This window comes from Cyprinus carpio, chromosome A16, assembly GCF_018340385.1.
Source record: "Cyprinus carpio isolate SPL01 chromosome A16, ASM1834038v1, whole genome shotgun sequence".
NCBI classification, from domain to species: Eukaryota; Metazoa; Chordata; class Actinopteri; order Cypriniformes; family Cyprinidae; genus Cyprinus; species Cyprinus carpio.
Window position 1 is genome coordinate 578241 of NC_056587.1, and position 8343 is coordinate 586583.

Consider the following 8343-nt stretch of genomic DNA (forward strand, 5'->3'; position numbering starts at 1 on the left):
ATTCATTCAGCCGATATGATGCACATCGCACATTAACTTACTGAACAATGTCACTCTGCAACATTATTAGCTTCTATACACTCTGAGAAAAGTCTGTAAAAATAGGGTCCAATGTACTGTGTTATTGTGCAGGAATTTTCAGTATTGATTTTCCACAGGTGTTTTACTTGTATTTTGAATTAGGCATTGCATTGTGTTGTGTTTTAGTGTATGGAAATTGTTCTGTAAACTTAACAGATAATGTCCTAAAAGAAATGTCCTGCTATTTTTCTTACAGTGTAGATGAAAGTAATTCATATATTCAATTCAATGAAACCTGTGCTAGGACTAGAGTCATACTACACTGAATATATATATATATATATATATATATATATTATATATATATATATATATATATATATATATATATATATATATATATATAATATATATATAGATATATATATATATATATATATATATATATATATATATTAATTAATATATTAATAACTAATTATACTATAATTAATATAATATATAATGAAAACCCTTGTAAACCCTTAGAGGGTTACCTTCTATATCAGGGGTATTCAATGTTGGTCCTGGAGTGCTGATGTCCTGCAGAGTTTAGCTCCAACTCTGAAAAAAATTAGGGTCACTTGTCTGAAGCCTTAGTAATCCTGAAGACCTTGATTAGCTTGTTCGAGTGTGTTTGATTAGGGTTAGAGCTAAACTCTGCAGGACAGCGGCACTCCAGGACTGACGTTGCCTATCCCTGTACTATATTTAAATTACCTTTGTTGTGATTAGCTTTTGTTGACTACTAATTACATGCTGAAATGTAAATGTTAATGAGGTCATGATTCTGATTTTATATATATACATACACCTTTTTCCGGAGTAACTGATGAGCACCGCCATAATGGATTCTAATTTCTGTTAGAATGCTGTTAAATAAACTGAAACTTAAATACAGAAATGTTCACAGGGTTGTGCTGTTTTTGGTTGCCACAGTAACAGCAATAAACATAAGAAATTCCTGTACAGTACTTGTTTTGCACACCAGCAAATCTCTCCGTGTCCAGGATTGTGTGCGTTGCATTCTACAGTATGTCAAATGCTGACAAGAGAAAACGAACATGGCTTGCAGCACCTAAGTTAAAATATTGTGTGTAAAATAATAGTGTGTTAAAATAATATGTACTCTTATCATTTCGTGGACAAAATCCTCTAAACTTAGCCCCGATCAGGAGCTGTATGTACTGTAGGACATGTGCGCTCCCCGGATAGTACAAGTATGTCTGCTAGATGGCTGTTAAAGATCGCTTTATTGGGAAAGCATCTGCTGTGTAAAAACATCTGATAGACCTCTCTCAGATGTCAGTTTTACATACATCATAATCATCTTAAAGACATCTTCTAAACGTTTATTTGACATCTGATAGGAAATGTCCATAGACAAATTGCAGATGAGCAAACACTTTAAAAAACACATCTTGCAGATGTAAATGTAGATGTCAAATAGATGTCTCTGTGATGTACGTGTGCTATCAAGGTCATGTGTTTTCAATGCAGTTAACATCCAGCAACTTAATGTCATCTACCCTCTCATTAAAGTATGAAAGCCAAGGTGAGTTATTGCAAAACATGGTGATTGCGACACTGTAAAATGATTACACTATGGTGTCATGTGCTTTTAAAAACTATTTTCATAGGTTTAACCATTCATCATTCCAGTATGAGTCGGGCAATACTTCCATGTTCAGGAAAAAAGGGGGATATAGGAGCAATATCACATAAGTACCTGAGAAACAACCTCGGAGGGTCTTAAAAAATAAAACATTTTGTATGCTCAACTACTTGCTTCTGCCATGGATTCAAATCTCAGTTTGACAGTTTAATAGCTGAGCCTAAGCCTCAGAAATAATTTGTAAACTACATTTTAGAAGTACTTACAAAGGGTCGTTAAGTTGCTTCATTGAAAACATATTGCATTACTGTATTAAAAGCTCACTGTATTATGCAGAGTATTATGAGAGAGATGAAATGAGCAAGTGTGAATACATGCCTCTGATACAGCATTCATTCTTCAGCTCAATCTCATATTCACAATAAAACATAGTTTGAATGTCTGCAAAAGCAATTACTTTGTCGTTGTAATATACTGTAAGGCAGCAGAATACGGAGGCTGAGAGATACAATTTATGTCTCTTTTTTTGACAGATGGCAAACAATGCAAACACAAGCTGGATCCGGCTAGAACAACCATAGATATGTATATGTAGATGCCTCATTAGTTGCCTCACTGTTTCTTTGGGCCGCTACACGTAAGCCATCCACCATATTGAAAGATTCAACTTGACGTCATTCGCCATAACAATCAATGAATATTCGAAGATGCCACAATCATTACACATCTATGGTTCCACCACTCTCTCGCATTTTCACCTGTGAAAGCTTATCCCGTTTCTTCGGGAATTTAAATCCTGCCTGTTTTTACAACCCTCAGCTGTGCAAGAATGTGGCATCTTCGAATATTCATTGATTATAATGGCGAATGATGTCAAGTTGACCGTTGCAAGATTTGCAGAGTGGTAAGCTCGCTGATATATGGAAACCCAATTCTCTGTTAACCTAGAACTACATATTATTTGTTACTTCACTACAATTGTACTATCCTTTAATTTTCAATGACAGTGCTGCTCAGTGCATTTGTTATAGAGAAGTTGCAATGAAGTGCTGGGTTGGCTGAGATCATAAGCAGTTCTGTCTTCGCAAGGTTGAGTTGAAGTGGTGGTCCATCATCAAGCCAGAGATGTCTGTCAGATAGGCTGCAATGTGAACAGTTACCGTTGGATCATCTGGTTGGAATGCGAAGTAGAGTTGAGTGTCATTAGCATAGCAGTGATAGGAAAAGCTATGTTTCTGGATGACAGATCCCAATGATGACAGAGAAGAGAAGTGTTCCAAGCACTGAGCCCTGAGGAACCCCGGTAGCAAGAAGTTATGACTTAGAAACCTCCCCTCTCCAAGACACCCTGTAGGACCTACCTGATAGGTAAGATTTGAACCACTGGAGTGCAGTTCCTGAGATGCCATTCTTCATGAAGGTTGACAGGAGGATGTGGTGGTTGACTGTGTCAAAAGCAGTAGACAGATCTAGCAAGATGAGTATTGTGGATTTGAAAGCTGCTCTTGCCGGTGTGCTTCAGTAACCGAGAACAGGGCAGTCTCAGTTGAGTGGCCGCTTTTGAAGCCGGAATGGTTGTTGTCCAGGAGATTGTTCTGTGCAAGAAACATAGAGAGTTGGTTGAACACAACTCACTCAAGTGTCGTTGCAATGAATCAATGGAGGGATACCGGTCTGTAGTTTTCTAAAAGTGCTGGATTTAGAGTGGGTTTCATAAGCAGTGGGGTTACTCTAGCCTGTTTGAATGTTGTGGGAAAGGTAACAGTGTGAAGAGAGGTCTTGATTATGTGAGTGAGTGCAGGTATAACTAAAGAAGAAATGGCCTGAAGGAGGTGAGTGAGGATAGGATCAAGCGGACAGGTAGTAGGATGCTTGGAAAGGACAAGTTTGGAAACAGTTGTGTGATGCTTGGAGGTTGTTGTTTTGTTTATGTATGATTTTGAAAAGTCATCAGCTATAAGAGCTGAAGGGTGTTATTTTTATTGTGGTAGTATGTCGTTTTAGCATTGGAGACATTTTCATAGAAGGGAAAGAGAAGAGACTGATACAAAGTAAGGTCAGTGGAGTTTTTTGATTTGTGCCACTTCCTCTCTGCAGCCCTGAGTGTAGCACGATGTTCACAGAGAAAATCTGACAGGCAGGGTGCAGAGGGGGTGGAGTATGCTGGTCTGGATGAAAGGGGGCAAAAGTTGTCTAAGCAAGATGTTAGAGTAGACCAAAGAGTGCCAGTAACACTGTTAGTGGCCAGTGCTGAAAACTGAGTGGGGGGTACGGGCGGAGTGATGATTAAACAATAGAGGATAGGTGAGAGGGGGAGAGTGAGCACAGTTTATGCCTAAATGTCATCTGCAGAGGAGTGTGAGTTGTGTTAGGATCCAGTTTGAGGGTAAAAGTGATGAGGAAGTGGTCTGAGATGTGCAATGGAGTAACTAAAGTGTCCGTGGAGCAGTAGCATGTGTAGACAAGGTCTAGTTGATTACCTTATTTGTGTGTAGCTGTAGTAGATACCCCCTTGAGGTCAAATGAGGCAAGTAGAGTGTTGACGTAAGCAGCCTGGGGTATTTCTAGGTGGATGTTGAAGTCACTGAATAGTATCAGAGGAGTACAGTCCTCAGGGAAGTGGGAAAGTAACACTCTTTAATCACTGAGAATTGTTTGTTTGATGCAGATGTGCTCAATTTGTCATGCCCACTGGAGTCTCGTCAATAGATCATCCATGCACTGATAGCTCTGATGTAAACTAACCCTGAAACATAACCTGTTCGGGATCAGGTTATGTTCAGAGAGTAAGTTGCTATGGCTATTTACATACCCTGAAAGTTACCTCTGTTTTTGGAACGGAATGATGAGTTTATCCTCTTACTTTCCCTTAAACATATATGTCACATAACCTGCTTTCTGGAATACCCCCTGATTGCTCAAACAAACAGATCATTGTTTTCAAAGTGTCACATAGTTACAGTGCTCTGGAGAAATAACCAGTGAATGGATGACGTATGAGCTGCAATAGCAGCTAGAGGTATTTCGTATTGCTTGGAGGGAAAGTAACCTATCTTACAGAAAAGCATTAAAAATTGCTAAATCTGATTACTTTTTTACTTCTCTTTTAGAAGAAAATAAACATAACCCCAGGTATTTATTCAATACAGTGGCTAAATTAACGAAAAATAAAGCGTCAACAAGGGTTGACATTTCTCAACATCGCAGCAGTAATGACTTTATGAACTACTTTACTTTTAAAGTCGATACTATTAGAGATAAAATTGTAACCATGCAGCCATCAGCTACAGTATTACATCAGACAGTGCACTATAGATCCTCTGAGGAACAGTTCCACTCATTCTCTACTATAGGAGAGGAAGAACTGTATAAACTTGTTAAATCATCTAATCCAACAACATGTATGTTAGACCCTATTCCATCTAAGCTCCTAAAAGAGGTGCTTCCAGGAGTCATAGATCCTCTTCTGACTATTATTAATTCATCATTGTTATTAGGGTATGTCCCCAAAACCTTCAAACTGGCTGTTATTAAGCATCTCATCAAAAAACCACAACTTGACCACAAAGAACTAGTTAAATATCTTGAATCTCCCCTTTCTTTCCAAGATACTAGAAAAGGTAGTATCCTCACAATTACATTCCTTCTTAGAGAAAAATGGCATCTGTGAGGATTTCCAGTCAGGATTTAGACCATATCATAGTACTGAGAATGCTCTCCTTAGAGTTACAAATGACCTGCTCTTATCATCTGATCGTGGTTGTATCTCTCTATTAGTGCTATTGGATCTTAGTGCTGCATTCGACACTATTGACCACACTATTCTTTTGCATAGGCTAGAACACTTTGTTGGCATTAATGGAAGTGTATTAGCATTGTTTAAATCGTACTTATATGACCGCCATCAATTCGTAGCAGTGAATGAAGAGGTATCATATCGTTCACAAGTGCAGTATGGAGTACCGCAAGGCTCAGTACTAGGGCCGTTACTCTTCAAGCTTTATATGTTACCCTTGGGAGATATCATCAGGAAACACAGTGTTAGCTTTCACTGTTATGCTGATGATACTCAGCTCTATATTTCTTCGCGGCCCGGTGAAATATACCAAATTGGAAAACTAACGGAATGCATAGTCGATATAAAAAACTGGATGACAAGTAATTTCTTAATGCTAAATTCTGAAAAAACAGAGGTGTTAATTATAGGGCCTAAAAGCTCTGCATGTAATGACCTAGAACGCTGTCTAAGCCTTGATGGCTGCTCTGTCAATTCTTCGTCATCAGTTAGGAACCTAGGTGTGCTATTTGATAGCAACCTTTCCTTAGAAAGCCACGTTTCTAGCATTTGTAAAACTGCATTTTTCCATCTCAAAAATATATCTAAATTACGGCCTATGCTATCAATGTCAAATGCAGAAATGTTAATCCATGCGTTTATGACCTCAAGGTTAGACTATTGTTATGCTCTATTGGGTGGTTGTTCTGCACGCTTAGTAAACAAACTCCAGTTAGTTCAAAATGCAGCAGCTAGAGTTCTTACTAGAACCAGGAAGTATGATCATATTAGCCCGGTCCTTTCAACACTGCACTGGCTCCCTATCAAACATCGTATAGATTTTAAAATCTTGCTTATTACTTATAAAGCCCTGAATGGTTTAGCACCTCAGTATTTGAACGAGCTCTTGTTACATTATAGTCCTCCACGTCCGCTCTGTTCTCAAAACTCTGGCAATTTGATAATACCTAGAATATAGAAGTGATATTCGGTGAGTTTATGATTTTAATGTTTGGCTATTGTAATGTGGAATAACCTACCTAACATTGTTCAGGAGGCAGACACACTCTTTCAGTTTAAATCTAGATTAAAGACCCATCTCTTTAACCTGGCTTACACATAACATACTAATACACTTCTAATATCCAAATCCATTAAAGGATTTTTAGGCTGCATTAATTAGGTAAACCGGAACCGGGAACACTTCCCATATAACACCCGATGTACTTGCTACATCATTAGAAGAATGGCATCTACGCTCATATTAGTCTGTTTCTCTCTTATTCCGAGGTCACCGTAGCCACCAGATCCAGTCTGTATCAAAGTCAGAGGGTCACTGCAGTCACCCGGATCCAGTATGTATCCAGCCCAGATGGTGGATCGGCACCTAGAAAGGAACTCTACAGCCCTGAAAGACAGCGGAGACCAGGACTAGAACCCCAGAGACAGATCCCCTGTAAAGACCTTGTCTCAGACGACCACTGGGACAAGACCACAGTAAACAGATGATTCTTCTGCAGCCTGGAATTGAACTGCTGGTTTCGTCTGGCCAGAGGAGAACTGGCCCCCCAACTGAGCCTGGTTTCTCCCAAGGTTTTTTTTATTCTCCATTCTGTCACTGATGGAGTTTTGGTTCCTTGCCGCTGTCGCCTCTGGCTTGCTTAGTTGGGGACACTTCATTTACAGTGATATCGTTGACTTGATTGCAAATTATTGCACAGATACTATTTAAACTGAACTGAGCTGCATGATGACATCACTGAATTCAATGATGAACTGCCTTTAACTGTCATTTTGCATTATTGACACACTGCTTTCCTAATTGATGTTGTTCAGTTGCTTTGACGCAATCTTTTTAGTTTAAAGCGCTATATAAATAAAGATGACTTGAATAGAAAAAGCATTCTGTCATTGAAAAAATTACCATTATTTAAAGTTTTAAGATCTTGCCATGATTATGTTGCAAAAAATTAGCTAGGGCAATCCTACTGTATACACATAAACTCCATTGCTCAAAAAGTAATCTAGGACTACAGTCTCTCTCTCTCTCTCTCTCTCTCTCTCTCTCTCTCTCTCTCTCTCTCTCTCTATTTTGTCTGTAAGACCTTCAGTGGAGAATTGTTCACGGAATTATAGCTACAAACAGATACAGAGCACACCTTGACCCACAGGTAGGGAGGGGTTGTCCTTTATGTGGTGAACAGGTTTCTGTTGTTTGTTTGTTTTCAGCCTCTTTTTTACAAATTGGAAGAGTTGTGTAATACTTTGGGGGAAGTTTTTACGCCAGTTTATTTCATTTATGGACCAAAATTTAGTAGAAATTTAGTAGAAATGTTTTAATTAATTTCTTATTTGGGCAGGCAAAACTAGCAATATGGTTGTCACGGAAAAAGCTTTTGAATGGTGATGGATCAACTGATGTGGTGTCCATTTTAAATGGATTATTAAAATCTCGAATTAAGATTTATTTTAATTTCTATAATTTGATGATTGATTTTGAATTGTTTATGATATAGTGTTGTTTAAATCAGTGTTTTTGTGATGTTGTTTGGAAATTTATATTTGAGTGTAACTGTGTGAGGATATGGGTGTTTTTTTTTTTTTTTTTTTTTTGTTTGTTTTCCTCTTCCTCCTCCTCCTGTAAATATCATTGTTTATGTTAAGAGTTAATCGTTGTTAATTATTCTTTGTAAATAAACAGACTTTTAAAAATCTCTCTCTGTCTCTCTCTCTCTCTCTCTCTCTCTCTATTCTGTCTGTAAGCATGACTGCCAGCGTGCCCAGGTGATGAATGGGCAGAACTGGATAAAGTACACAGTAATAACCTCCGGGCAACCTGCAGCACAACGAGGCATGGAACCACAGATTTATCATTCAATTGTCTGAGGATTTT